Genomic DNA, 15,598 nt, shown 5'->3' with positions numbered 1-15,598 from the left:
TGCTGACTGTAGAGGAAGCATATGCAATGACATATAGCATTTTGTGATCAGAGTATGGAGTTTCTAGGAGCACAGTAGATGAAATTATAGTTAAATTTCAACAAGAAATATAGAATGTTTTCTTCAGGGAAACTTTCGATTCACACTTTCTGAGTGATTTTATATTGTCATCTACATAGAGACTCATGGACGCAAACTTTCCTATTATGGAATTCTGCAGCAGAAAAAGTGCAGGTGGTTCTCCATCACTAACTGATAACTGGCAATTTGGAATTTCTAAGGACCACATATTAACCCGTCAACTATGCAAATATACAAAATGACCTTCTCTGTTGTTTCTGAGAGTCGAAATACAAATGCAAAAGAATCAATACCTAAAACAAAGCATGTAAATATCTTGTGACTCTCGCTTAATCGCTGGTGACAGTACTCTTGATGAATTTGATCAACCAACTGAGCTATGGAAATTGGAAAGAGAGTTGGCAGAAGAATAAGCCACCAATGCAATTTCTGTCCTATGTCTTTTGTTTGAAAAATTCTGTTAACTCAATGTTATGAGAATGCAATATCACTAACTGTTTGGTTGTCTTAAAGAAGCTGAGTTGATGGACGCTGTGCATTATTTGGAATTGGTACAAAGGAGTTGAAGATCCACAAATGCCTGTAACTGTTTTCGCCGCTAGATTGAATTTCATCAGACAAGAAGACAAAGAATCAGAAGTAAACTATTGTAATGTCTCATTTATAAAATGTAATGTCTGAAAAAATGAAAAAAGAATTAAACAAAAATCCTCCTTAAAAGAATTAGCTTGGGACTTGAGGGGTGAGTGCTTGATTAAGTGGGGTGGCTGGCTCAATAGATGGATGGGGTATGTCTACCACCAATCTTCCATGGATCTCTAGGAAGATCGGTGGTGACTGGATGGGCAGGTAGAGGAGTAGACTGGCGGACAGGACGGGTGTTTGGGCCGCTGGGCAGACGGTCCGGTAAGGGGGAGACGGGCTGACGGATGGGTTGAGGGGGCCTTGGAAGAAGGGAGGGTGGGGGTGTGGGTGCTTGGCCGGGCGGGTGGATATACACAACATATACACGTACGCACATCCAAACGCTTACATTTCTCATCACCACAGACACAGATGCAGCGAGGGACCACGCCCTGCGATCCAGATGGGTAAGTATTGTAGCATTTACAGACTTTTACACAACGACTTTTCTTCTTCGGAAAATTCCTCTGCTTTCGACTTCTTCTTCAAATAATTCTTCTACTGTCTTCAACATGTGTGAAATGTGTCTTCGTCCCCTTTTCTCGGTATCCAACAGTTTCTACTTCTTCATAATCTCTCTCTCTATTGTAACAATCATTGGTTCTTCAATTTATATTTGTTCCAATGCTATTTCTTTTATGCACTATGATAACAATTACTCGTTTCTCAATTCACATTTGTTCAATATTATTCCTTTCCTTTTCTCCAGCTTCAATCAGGACGTCTCTCCATCAGAATATAGAAAAGGCTGAAGAAATGAAGGAAAAAGTGTCACTGTTGGTCATAATGAATATTCTGCAACAATATTATGATGGAAGAACGTGTTATCAGGTCAAAGTATGAGTAATATCGAGGATGAAAAAAAATTGAATAGGACGCACATCACACACATAGTCAGTAGAAAGAAGCTAATAGATACAACAGTTACAAGTTAAAATAGCAGAGAACGAGAAAGAAAACTAGGATGAAGGGGTGGTAACATAGTGGAGACAGTATGGTCAACATAATTAAAATAAATAAATAAAGTAAATAAATAAATTACTTAAATAGATAAGATATAGTAGCTAAGAAATATAAATAAAAAGTTAAATAAATGAGTAAATAAATAAATTAACCATAACTCCTACCCCCCACTATTACCACCACCACCATTATTATCATTATCATCATAATCCTAATCACCGAGCACACTGTCTCCAGTTTCCTTCCACCCGAATGTTTTCTCTTTCTCTGAATACCTACTCAATACTTTGACCTCGTCTCACGTCTATTCATATTAATTCTATTCATGGCACAGGATTCAATATGGTGATAGTGACAAATTTTTTTCTAGTATTCTCTCTTCTCTTCTATCTTGGATACATTTTGATGAAGAGGCACTCAATCTTGAAAGCTAAATCCTTTATTCTTTCAGTGATCTTTTGTTCATAATCATCACGTACAGTACATAGAGATGGCTCGTGAGAGAAATCACACTGCTAAAAATTAAAATTTTATCGCTTCAAACTGGAAGAATAAATATTATCTAATGTATTAATTGCTGTATACAACAATTAGTATATTAGGATTTTTTCTTTTACTTTCAAGCGAAAAAAACTTTTTTTTTTTTATCGGTGCGACTTCTTTCACGAAATCATCCACAAACAGTTAGTATTTCTTTTTCAGTTCTTTCGTCGAAGAAGAAAGAAGAAGCCTTAACACGACATATTATCTGTCTGTCTGGTTGGGTGTCTGTGCTTCTGTCTGACCTGACGCTGGGGTTCTTGATATCTGTCCTGACGCCTGAATTCTAAATGTTGATCCCGACCTGATGCCCTCTGTGCCCTTATACCCGCCCCGAAGCCAGCCTTCTCCTGTGCCTGCTTTCCCCCTATCTATCTATTCTTTCAGCCACCCTATAAAGCCGGTGGGTACTTGGGGTGGAAAGCTGGTAGGGAATAGGGAGGGAGGGAACTGGTAGGTGGGACTGGTGAGGTGGGCGGAGGGAAATAGCTCTCCCTGAAAAAGGAGGTAAAAAAAAAAAAGATGGATGTTTTCATTTCCTGGTGTTTTGTAGTTAACGAATTCACATTACTAACATTAGTTAATAAAAAAATGATAAAGTAAAGTAGGTAGACTAACTGAGTAATACACAGAATCCGTCAAAGAATATATACAATTTAATAATGGTATCTGTGTATTGCTTTCGGAGTTATATTGTCTTAGAATTTATAGTATGATCTTTCCCCAACAGATGTCGACATGGTATTTCCTCAACAGATGACTGCAACATGTGATGTATAACTGTTTTCCTGGTGTTTTTTTTTTTTTAATTTTCATATGTTTGATAATGAGGGTGAAAACACTGATAGTATACATACTTTTTAAAACAATAGGTTCGATTCAATGCTTTGTTATATAGCTACAAGTTTGAAGAAAGTTGGTTTCTATGTTTGCCTAAATGTGCTAATTTTGTGATCTTTTTACAAACAACCTTTAGACACTGAAACCAAAATCATTCAGATCTATTGTTTTAAAAACACAAAAATGTGTTAAATTTTTTTAAATCTCGCACATCTTGTTGAAACTCTCCTTTCTGATGCGTATCAGTTCCTATGTAGTGAAAACTTCCATTTCAGGGGGAAAAATAAATAAAAATTCTCAACCAATTCGTTATATATATATATATATATTTCTGTCTTAATAATTATATGACTGAGGTAAATGCTTGTCATTTCGTAAAACTGTTAGGCATCTATCTACATCCAAAGGTAAATTGGAATGTGTACATTAATATATTAATAAAACGCACTGACGAAAGCACTAAATCTATTGAAAACATTTGTATAACAGTTTGGGTAATGTATCATCGTCTTCATCAGACACATTGTCTTAGTCCAACTTTTATATTCACTGATTGACACATAACATCCTCTTTAAATATCTACAGTCCTTTCGGCTTAGTATTCTTCTCCAAATACTTTCTCAAAAGTATTATTTGCTGTCTCTTAAATATTTTCTTCCTTTGCATGTCTCTCCACTGGAGATAGCGTGACTGATGAAGGTGTTAATACATTGCCGAAACAGTTACACGAGTGCTTCTAATATATTTGGTGCTTTGTCCAATGCATTCTATTCATACATATTAAATATATCCAAGGCTACAATGAACAATATACCTAAAGTAACAACAAGAGTTCCTAAATATACTATGTTCTGGTTGTCGTCCTTGTTAATACTTGCCACGTTCAAATCATCCTCAGTCGGCTTTCTTGATACTAAACAAGAAAATTTACTTTAACCACATTCACAGATAATACTCCAAACAAGCCGTGAGCGACACGAGTGTGCTGTTGACGGGGCGATTTGTTGCCATCCTTAAACTTATATTAAAAATGGATACATATATCAATAATAGTGCATCCCTATTATAAAAAGCACTAAAGTAATCCTTTCAAAGTAATTAACATTAAATATGGAGTTACAAAGATGAAACGTGTTGACTAAGTTAGTACATCGCTTTCTATACAAGAAGATAAAAAGTTACAACATCGCTTCTTTTTTTTTTTTTTTTTTTTTTTTTTTTTTTTAGCAGTTCAACAGGAAGAGCACCCTCAGGTAAGAGAACTTGTTGAAATATCCCTCTCATGTTAACAAAGAAAAATGTGAGTTACTTCAATGATGTTCCGCTTCCTTTGGAGACGCCTAGAATGATTTGGTAGCGCCAACTTTACAGTATGGTGTAATATAATTCACCTCGTACACAAACTGTCTTTAAATGGCAGAAGAAAACAATGAAAGAATACCCTGATACTGTATCATGTAGACCATTTCTCAACAAGACGCATACTTCATTCGTTATGTCAACAATATTCATTCATATTCAGGGTGTCTACTAGTCTGAAAAATATGAAAAACCAGAAAAGTCAGGGAATTTTATAATTTCCGGAGAAGTCAGGGAATTTTCTGTATATTCTGGAAATTTTTGGTAAAGTTACGTTTATTTCATTGCTTTTACATTCTATCTGCACAGTGTCTGGAAAACAACTTTCCGCTACAGTAGAAGTCATCATACAATGAGGAACTTCTGGAAGGAGTTAGCAAACCTTGCGTCTTGAGCTCGTGGTTTCTGATCTCCACATTTAATAATGATCCTCATGTCCAGGGATGTAGCTAGGCTATTGCAACCGTGACCTCCAATAAAATCCTAAATAACTCAGCTTAGTGAACTCTAATTTATAATATAATGCGTACTTACATTAGTTAGATATAAACCCCTATTCCATTTCCTCCATATTCCATTTTCAATGCAGTTCGGCGTTCTGTGTGTCTTTTGTGATTATAATTTTTACAGCAATAATACAAGTAACTTCTGTGAATATTTTTAGTATCCTTGTAACTTTTTAATAAGGTCATTTTTTTCTAGCAAGTTCTCATATTTTTTATAGAAAATGTGAATGTAGTAGACAGAGCTTAGCGATTATTACCACACTTGATGAAGTATGTCGATTCAGTTTTAGATGGTAATCGAGAACCATTTTGTGACAGCTTTAAAATTGTTAAATAATGTCTGAAAGATTCTTTGCTTGGAGCTGAATTAGCTTACTTCCAAACCGTTGCTGAACACATTCAACCTTTTCTTACGAAATTTCAGTCAGACTCACCAATGCTTTCTTTTTTTTTTTTTTTTTATGGTAAAATACTTAAACTTTTGAAGTTTCTTATGATTAGATTTGTTGAAACATCCATTATGATTGAAGCAGTAAGTTCTGAAGACCTGATGGAAATTTGTTAAAGGATGGTAGTAAGGATATGATCTGTGTTCGGCTAAGCAGGTTGATATCGCATATCCTACGTTGTAGGTGAGGTTATTTGCATATTTTAACAGATTTTTGTAAGAAGATTCTGTGTAAATCGCCAAATCGCCATTAAAATACAGACTTACTTACGGTGTGCTGCATGCCTCTCTCCCGATTTAGTTTTAAACAAGAGACTTGGGAAGGAACAAATAAGCATAGCATTCGAAGTGCTTGTAGAGAATGATCATTTGTCTGGCCCTGCTACTGATGAAATAAAACGACTCTACAGTGAAATTTATAGTCTAGATTCTGTTATCACAAGAATGAAGAATTTTGACGTGACTAAGGATCGTTTAAATCACTTGTGGTTCTTCATTCTTGACAACACTAACACCAGCAACAACTTTTCAGCGTTCGTTAAGAAAATTCTAGTGTTATCACACGGCAACGCTTCCATTGAACGCAATTTCTTATTGACTAACGTGTTTCTTGTGAATAATCTACACGGAGAGTCTTTAGTTTCGCTGAGAATAGTACATGACGATGTCACATTTCACGGAAGTGTTTAGGCAATGCCAATCTCAAAACAATTAATTCATGCAGAAAGAAATGCAGATGCCAAATGGAAAGAGGCTCTCAGAACGAAGCAGACAACAACTGAGACGGAGAAAAATCGTTCGAAAGAAAGAAAGAAAGAGAAGAGCTGTAGAGTTGGAAAAACTGAAGAAAAAGAAGGAAAAATCATTGAAGGCAGCAAAAGAAATCAACGAAGTTGATGAGTATATGAAAAATCGTAAGAGAATGATTAATAACGTGATCATAATTGGAAATTTCATGTATATTTTAGTGTTCTAGATTATAAAAATATTCTGTATTTAGTATTCTACAAAGAAATACAAAATATAGAATGTTTTTATAATCTGAAATATTAAAATCCACAATGTTTGTCAGTATTTGTATCTCGCAACGACATTCTTGTTAGTATCCATATATCTGTGTGTATAGTCGTGTGTCTATTAGCCCTAATTCATGTTCTGGAATAATAAAAAATCTAATAGAGGTAAATCACTTGAATAGTCCAGTTTATGTAACTTCAGTGTACCTCACAAGTACGTGGTATGAAATGTAAAATCTATTTTACAATAAAAGACAAATTCTGACTAAAACATATATTAACTAATAAATAATAGCGTTACAGTTTTGGCAAATTAACTTTGACTTCATCAGACACATTATGAAATACAATTTCTAAGATTATAGTTTATATACTTCTTAAAATGAACCAATCAGATTCGTCCTTTCATAAAATGAGTGGTATTCAAGTAAAATCTTTATACGCATTTTGGTGTATTATGTATATTTTGTCATTCATACTTTTTGTATTTGAATATATATATTGGTTGTATTGAAACAAGGAGCCCAGAGGGATGGCTATAAGGGGAGGTGGGAGGCCATCAAAAAATACATTGTATTTAACAATATTGTTCTAGCCAGGAGTAAATAGATACTTATTTTAGCCTTGTTCGTATTTTTATAACAGCTGTCGTAACTAAGAGAACAGATATTATAAAACTAAAAGTGTTTAGAGGATAGCGATTACTTAACTTCACTAAAATATAGTCTGGAAAACCTGGAAAAGTCAGGGAATTTTATTTGTCTGAAATAGTCGACACACTGATATTGTAATAGACATAAAGGTGATTTAAATACTCTTCATATTAAGCGAAGTACAACACACAAAATGTAATAAATTACTGACATGAAACTATACATTACCGGCTCAAATACGAACGTTGTTATAACAATTTTGAAAAGTACTGAAAATCTTTTTCTTGTAATAACTCTACATATAGTATTGGCTAATTGGAAGGAAGGCGTAAATTGTTACTTTCTTCTTGTATAAACTGTAAACATTGTCAACTGCAAGTAATGTTGTTTAATGGCAAATAAGAATTATATTATTTTCTACTTTTCTTTTATTACTGGGTGAATGGGCCCTTAAAAATGTTTCGACCTCCTGCCGTTTTATTAAGCGGGTTCTGTAAAATTCCACGTGCACTGTTCTTTTACACCCCTAAATTTGGCCAGTTTCGTTTTGAAAGTATCACTTAATAAACTAGGCCTTCCTGACTATTGTAGTAACTAACCAAGGACCTACTGCTCCTTCGTCAACCTATTAATGCTCGCCCCAGGCATATAGCCAGGATTTCTCAATTGGGGGCGGGGGGGGGGGGTGTCATTGACATGAAATACTGTGGTTATCAAATCAGGGGCACGATCATTTTAACTATTTTGCTGGCAACATATATTGGTTTGTCAGGACAATAGAATGAGGATATGTTAGTAAGTATTTTAATAACAAACTATGAAGAAATCTCGAGCAAAAGAATATAACAAAGTATTGAAAATGATTTTACAATATCTTCGTTTCTTCCTCTGTTCATTCAAATATAACAATTTTCCTTTCATTATGACCTCAATTATTATAAAAAGTACATATCGAATAATGTCTTGTAAAATATTTTGTCTGTTCCTTTCTCTATTGAATCAAATGTTAACATAACTTTCTTTCCACATAACTTTTAGTTTTTTATTATTATGTTATTATTCCGTCAGGTAGTGTCGGTTCCAAATGACAAGAAGACAAGTTAAAGAACTAGTAAAACATTGTTTTTGAAATAAAATTTGTTTGCTACTGCAGAGAAGGGATGACGAAAAATTTATGATAAAAAATTTCCACAGTATTACAGAACGCCACTATATTTTCGAAAGGTTGAAATTTCCCTGACTAGTAGCAGAAATTGTCAGAATTCCGGAACTTTTTTTTTTTTTTTGAAATTTTAAATTCCCTGACTTTTCCAGAATATCCCTCTTATACGCCACAATGTATTGCAAGTAATTCGGCTTATGCGTTCCTCGTAAAGCTGGAGTGGAGAGGAAACAATGAGAAGGGCACATGCCGACAACGCTGTGCTCAAGTTTGCGTATCATTGGTTACTGCTTATTTAACTTGGTATTTGGAACAAACAGTAAAACACACGTCAATAGTAAAACAAGCTCCTCATGTGAAAGAGTAACCAAACGCTTGCCGTAGCTGTTTATTTTTAATACTGATTCTTCTTTTTCTCGATTTTTTTTTGTTTCATCCATCCTTAATTTTTTATTTCTGGTTTCGAAAGGGGGGTCCGGATTCCCTGGACCCTCTTGGCTACGTGCCTGGCTCGCCTACTTGGTAATGTTACGAGTACGGCTTTTGTAGATAGGGGAGAAGGTGCCATCATGTTCAGACAAACGAAGCCTATGCTCTCACACAGAAGATAATAATTGTGTTACGAAAAGTTATCAATTAAAGCTAAATTGATAGAATGAAGAGGAAAGAAATCACTTTACATCATTTGTATCTCTGAAGTAGTTTTGTTTATTAAAGCTTCAATATTTACTTACACACAGAACTTCGAAAATTATTATTTTATCGCCAGAATTTCTACGCACTAAGATCCTACGCTATAACAACGAGTTTTTTTCTTTTCTTTTTTTTTTTTTTTTTTTTTTTTTTTACATGTGAAACTAGACTTCTAAACAATGTTAATTTAATTCTGCTATCGGAAGTTACAGATCTATGATTTCCGGTTCCAAGACAGAGATAAGGTCAGAGATTAAGCGTGTTATTGGTGATCAGTTTTAAAACCGGAAATCCTAGACGTCCACCACTTGCAGCCAGTGGCGGCTTTAGGATTTTAATTTTGAGTAGGTCCGCTTCATCTCTTATGGATACATATACACATTTGATTGATTAATGACAGTAGGAAATTACTTTTACAGTAGTGGTTGATGCTATTTGTTAAATAATTATCTACCATTAATGGTAGCCTTCGAAATGTGGGTGTGGAGAAGAATGGAAAGAATTAGTTGGGTAGAGCGGAAAACGAATGAGAGAGTGTTAGAAATGGTGGGTGTGAAAAGAACACTTTTATATATTATTAGGAAGAGGAAGAGAAACTGGTTGGGACATTGCCTAAGAGATTGTATCATGAGGGACGTCCTAGAAGGTATGGTGGCGGGAAAGAGAGGGAGGAGGCAAAGGAGACTACAATTAATGGATGATATTAAAACAGAAAGATCATATGCGAAGACGAAAAGGTTAGCGGAGGACCGTGGAGCATGGAAGCTTCTCAGCTGCGGCAAGTGACCTGCCAATAAAGGAGAATATCTATGATGATGATGAATATAAATGGTGGAAAATATGTTTACTTTTTATTGTATCTTTTAGCGTTTATATATTTTTTAAAATTTTTGGGTAGGCCCGGCCTACCCACTAATGCCGCCACTGCTTCTTGCTTGAATAGAGGGGTAAAAATCCAGATGAAGCTTATTCTTGAGACAACGAATTCATATCAAAAAGCTATTTTTCGCTAGTTTCTACAGCTTTTGCTCTATGGAAATCAATACTGAAACCGGAAATGCTACTCGATATCTACGATTTCCGGTTATATTAGAGATATATAGGGGTGGAGATAAAATCCGTTCTTGGGACGCTGAATCGACTACAATATAACGATTCTCACTATCTGTTAGTGTTTCAACTCTATAGTGATCAACGTTCAAGCCAGAAATCGTTGCTTCTACAATTTTGGTTTGAAAAGAGGATTAAACGAGAATATGGAATCGATTCTAAAAAAAAACTAGCTCTCACTACCTCTTACTGCTTTTGCTCTGATTCTGTTAACAGACAGGCAGACAGATGGAAATTGCCGTTTTATGACTTTTCGTACTTAATTTTCGTACATAATTTGGAAATCTAAAAATATCAGAAACAAACTAAAAAAATATATATAGAACAGAAAAATACAGAGAAATAAAACATGAAGTTTTTCCAATTACGAATATTTATTTTAAAATTTTCTACGTGAAGGGTTTTCTTACAAGTTGATGTTGTACGTTGCTTCGGGCGAGCTAGTTTATTTTTATAGTTCAATGTGCCCAGAAATAAAACGAACAGGAATTTGAACTTAATTTCATATATATTTAATTTATTGTATTTGTAAGAAATTATACAAAAAAAAAAAAAAAAAACGGAGAACATTTAAGCTAATGTATAATCTACGTTAAGTCATCATCTCAATCGCCATCTTAAGCTTGTGAAGTGTTGCTAGTTGCTCTTGTCATTGAATCAAAATCATGGAATCATTTACTTAATCGTCTTAACCATATTCAATGTTTCAAGATTCTTACCACATCCAGAGATAACTAAATAAAATTTTTCTATAACTGTATCATTCAGTTATAAAGTGTTAAAAGATTCTGTTTTAAAAACGATTTACTTTAAATTTAATTTCAGTCGAATTTAACATATGGAGTTATATTTTGGGGAAATAGACACAAATGGAAAGTATTTTTTACAATACAGAAACGTATAATAAGCATGATGACAACTGAAACTTCCAACTCAATTCCGACCTACACCGATACAACACTAGAACAACCAATCATATTCATGTACAAAATTTCCGTCTAACAAAAACTCAAAATTCATTTCGCCACATAGGAATAAAACTATATAATAAATTGCCAGATTGTGTAAAACAAATGCCAAACTCATATATCTTGAAAATTTGATTGAGATCGGTCAGATAGTTCAAGAGTTATTAAGTTACAAAATAGTCACTTTCTGTCTTATATAAATTGATTTTTATAAATCTTCCCTTCCTTCTCCTCCCCCACGTTGCTCCGTCAAATTTAAATCATACAAACGATCCCAGGCCTGAACCTCATCTATGTCGAAAATTTGATCAAGATCGGTCGAGTGGCTCAAGAGTTATTAAGTTTTATTTATTTTTTACACCCCTATCCTCCCTCACCCCCAGTTCTACTATCAAAGTGAATAGCCTAAAACCAGCCCAGCCTTGAAACTCATCCATGTTACAAATTTGATCGAGATCGGTGGGGCGGTTCAGGAGATTTAGAGTCACAAACATAGTGCTTTTCAATTTTATATATATATAGATTGTACTTGAAATAAATTATACAAAAAACGGAGAACATTTAGGCTAATGCATAATCTATGTTGAGTCATCATCTTAAGCTTGTGAAGTGTTGCCAGTTGCTCTAGTCATTGAATCAAAATCATGGAATTATTTACTCAATCGTCTTAATCATATTCAATCTTTCAAGATTCTTACCACATCCAGAGATAACTGAATAAAATTTTTCTATAACTGTTCCATTCAGTTGTAAATGTGTTAAAAGATTCTGCTTTAAAAACAATTTACTTTGAATTTAATTTCAGTCGAATTTAACATACGGAATTTTATTTTGGGAAAATACAAACAAGTAATTTTTACAATACAGAAAAGAATGCTAAGAATGATGGCAACTGAAACTTCCAACTTAATTTCGACTTATACCAATACAACACCAGAATAACCAATCATATTCATGTACAAAATTGCCGTCTAACAAAAACTCAAAATTCGTTACGTCACATAAGAATAAAACTATATAATAAATTGCCAGATTGTGTCAAACAAATGCCAAACTTGCAGTTTACAACACACCTCAATTTACTGTTACATAAACATCTTTTCTATAGTTTAGATGAATACCTTCAGTCTGATCTTTTTCTGTAACATAAATATTAAGATTTATTTGAATGTTGAAATACATGAAACAAAGTACAATTTATATATTTTTTTAAAAAAAATAAACTTTTAGTTTAGTTTTATTGTTTCGTATATATTTTGTATTATTATAATATTGTATTATATATATTATTTTGTATTATTATAAATTATTTTTATAATATTTGTATTATTAATTGTAAGCATGTATCTCTTGACGAAGCCAAGAACGCAGAGATTTTACGGCGGAAAATGAGATAAATCAAATAAATAAATTGCTAAACCAAAAGATCACTGCAAACTAATATTTCGAAAACTTCGTATACTTCCAGTACCCTGTTTGTATATCTTAAATTTACTGATATTTGTAAAGCAGACAAACAGCATAATCATGATACAAGAAACAAACAAAACTTTTCTATTATAGAACACAGAACAGTATTATATCAAAAAAGGTGTAAATACGCGGATATCATGCTTTACAATAAACTTCCCAAAGATATAAAGACTCAGGACTCTGTTGCTAAATTTACAAAAAAGAACTCCAAAAATATTTATTATAACATTGCTTTTACTCGGTAGAGGAATACATGAATTGCTAACTACACTAAAATTTTAATGATCTATAGTAAATCACTGTCATTACTTGTCATATATGCAAGGATTTTTAGATACTCTGCAAGTAATAAAAAAGTTATCTAGCTTTATTTTTAATAATGTTATCATGAAAAATGCAAGTTATAATAATGATATGCAAAATGTAAGGCATAGTTAGTAACCTAGTGTGTAATTTATATTATCTTTGTTTATTTTACTTTTGTGTTTATATATAAATGACGTATCCACTTGAGATGTATTGTAATACACTGCTAAATGTATGACAAAGGACGAAGCTACAATAAAATACAATATGGATGTTGACAAATTTTCAATGTGTTACAATTAACCCCTTGCCATATTTTGACGCGCTGGACGCGTTGCTTTTCACTTTTCACTTCCGTATTTTGACGCGTGTCACGCGTTTCGATGTTTGAGCGGCTGTATCCCGCTTGCTGTCAATAGAAGAGAGAAGCTTACAGATTTCCTGTGCTTTGTGAATATCTGTTAGTTTAAGTAAGCGCCAGAATAAGCATAGATGTTTACAGCATTGCAAAAAAATTCCGACAAAAGTTATATGTGAAGGGGTTAAGAGTTGAGAAATGTGTAGGAGCCAATAGAACACGAACCTTCAAAGAACTAGGAACGACATTTTCAAAATAAAGAAAAGATATATTTGTAGCTATAATACAGTGGCTTATTCTCAATCTACAGGTGATTTATTTTTAATTTGAATTGATGTAGTAGTTAGACTCTAATGTTCCTGGTCTAATAATATAATAAAATAATCCTGCTGATATGTATCTAAAATATTTGTAATGATGGAACATTACAGATTACTTTTAGTATATTTTAGACTAGGAGGAATATGTCTTATTAAGACGTTGTTTTTATATACAGTAAGTATTTTACATGTTTGTCATTTTTCCTTTCAGTATTTGCTTGATGGATTGTCTGCTTTTGTTCGAAAGTACATTAGGAAACAGATTGAAGTAAAAGTACCTTCATAAAATATAATAAATGATTTCGCAGCAGAATGTGAATTATTGCAAGGTGTTTCAGTTTGAAACAATGAAAATTTCATCCCAGGGTGGAACAAAATATCCCTGATTACGTGTATATGTACTCTTCTATTTACTACGTTTAATATGTAATGTATAATACCATCAACCGTCTTATTTCGGTGTTCTCTGACACCTTCCTCAGCAGTTCAGGAAACTCACTGACAATCTTGATTTCTCAAAATTTACTCTCGTTTGTGATTCCGAATTGGATGAGGAAGGTGTCAGGGAACACCGAAACAGTACAGTTAATAGTACATTAAATATTAGACGTAGTATATGTACTATTAAACGAGACGAGGGTATGTAATTAGATGAGGGTATATATATAAATTGGTACAAAACATGTGTGAATTCATATCCTTAAATAGTATCGCTGATTATATTAATGAGGTAAGGAAAGTAATTAATTGCAATATAAAAAAAAATATATTAGTTTATCTGTTGACAAAGTTTTAAGTGGTATTCTTGGGACATAGACGTTCTTGCCCTGAAAATCTCCTCAAATAACAATTTTTGCAAGAATGTTTCTCAGACATTTAAATTAAAAGAAAAAGAAAATTAGAGAAAATAAAACACGAGAATAAAAATTGAGTTGTTCTAGCATGCTTTATTTTATATTTTAATTCAGTTGATACTTTGGAGTGATAATAATTCAATCACCGAAATACAATTGTTTATCTACCCTCCCCGAGTGCTACTTCGGGCAATATCCTGAATTCTTTCTCCTGGATCTTTCATAGAATTGTCTGAACCTACATGAAATTCAGGGAGGCTCAGTGGCTCAGTGGTAGAGCGCTTACCTCTTGTGCGTCGAGTTCCTGGTTCGATTCCCGATCAAGTAAGTTTGTGGTGGACAACATCGTGTCCGTAGGTATTCTCGGGGTACTCCCGCTTCCTCCCACTTTCTCATTCCACCAATTCTTCCATTGTCATTCACTTGCTTTAATCATCTTCTCCCTTAGCCTAAAGGGCATATTCGTGGGACGTTAAATTCAAAAGATTTCATTTCGCACGAAATTCGAACGCCTCATTTGGGCATCTCAGAATACTACTCCCACTCCTTTTACTTTCCACTCGAGCTCAACATTAGGGCCGCGGTGGCTCAGTGGTAGAGCATTCACCTCTGGTGCTTGGGGTTCCGGTATTGATCCCAGCCTCCGCCAAGTGAACTTTGTGGTGGACAAACACCGTGTGCGTGGGGTTCTTCCGTTTCCTCCCACTTTCTTCATTCCACCATTTCATTCATTACTCATCATCACCGTCTCCTTTAGCCTAACCGGCATAACCGTGGGACGTAAAACTCAAAGATCTCGTTTCATTTTTTCGAGCTCAACATTAAAACAAAATAATCTGAAACACAATTTTTATTGTTTTAAATAAATAGTGCAAATACCGAATTTCAAGTTTTTAACAGAAAGGTCCAAAGGCGTATTCCCAAAGCTGGTAAAAAAATTAAGCATCTTAGGAACCACTTTCACTCCCTCTTATCTTTATTCAGTTTTAAAAACCAATACATACATTTAAACTAGCACACATTATATATACACAAACAATAGTAAAATACAATGATACTTCATAAAAGAAATTTCTGTAGTAATAGGTTTATGTATGGCTCCATTTAGTTCCCCTTCTACCTTCTTTCTGACTATTACTTTTATTACAACACATATCATACACCCTTTAATACTCATAGTCGTCTAACCCTAAATAAAATACAAAGTTTTAAGGTGGATCATCACCCGAAAGTTAGCACATATTTTAGCTCCTTCCTTTAACT

The sequence above is a fragment of the Thermobia domestica genome, chromosome 16, assembly GCF_964235325.1.
Source record: "Thermobia domestica chromosome 16, izTheDome1.hap1.1, whole genome shotgun sequence".
NCBI lineage: Eukaryota > Metazoa > Arthropoda > Insecta > Zygentoma > Lepismatidae > Thermobia > Thermobia domestica.
This window is presented reverse-complemented; position numbering follows the sequence as displayed.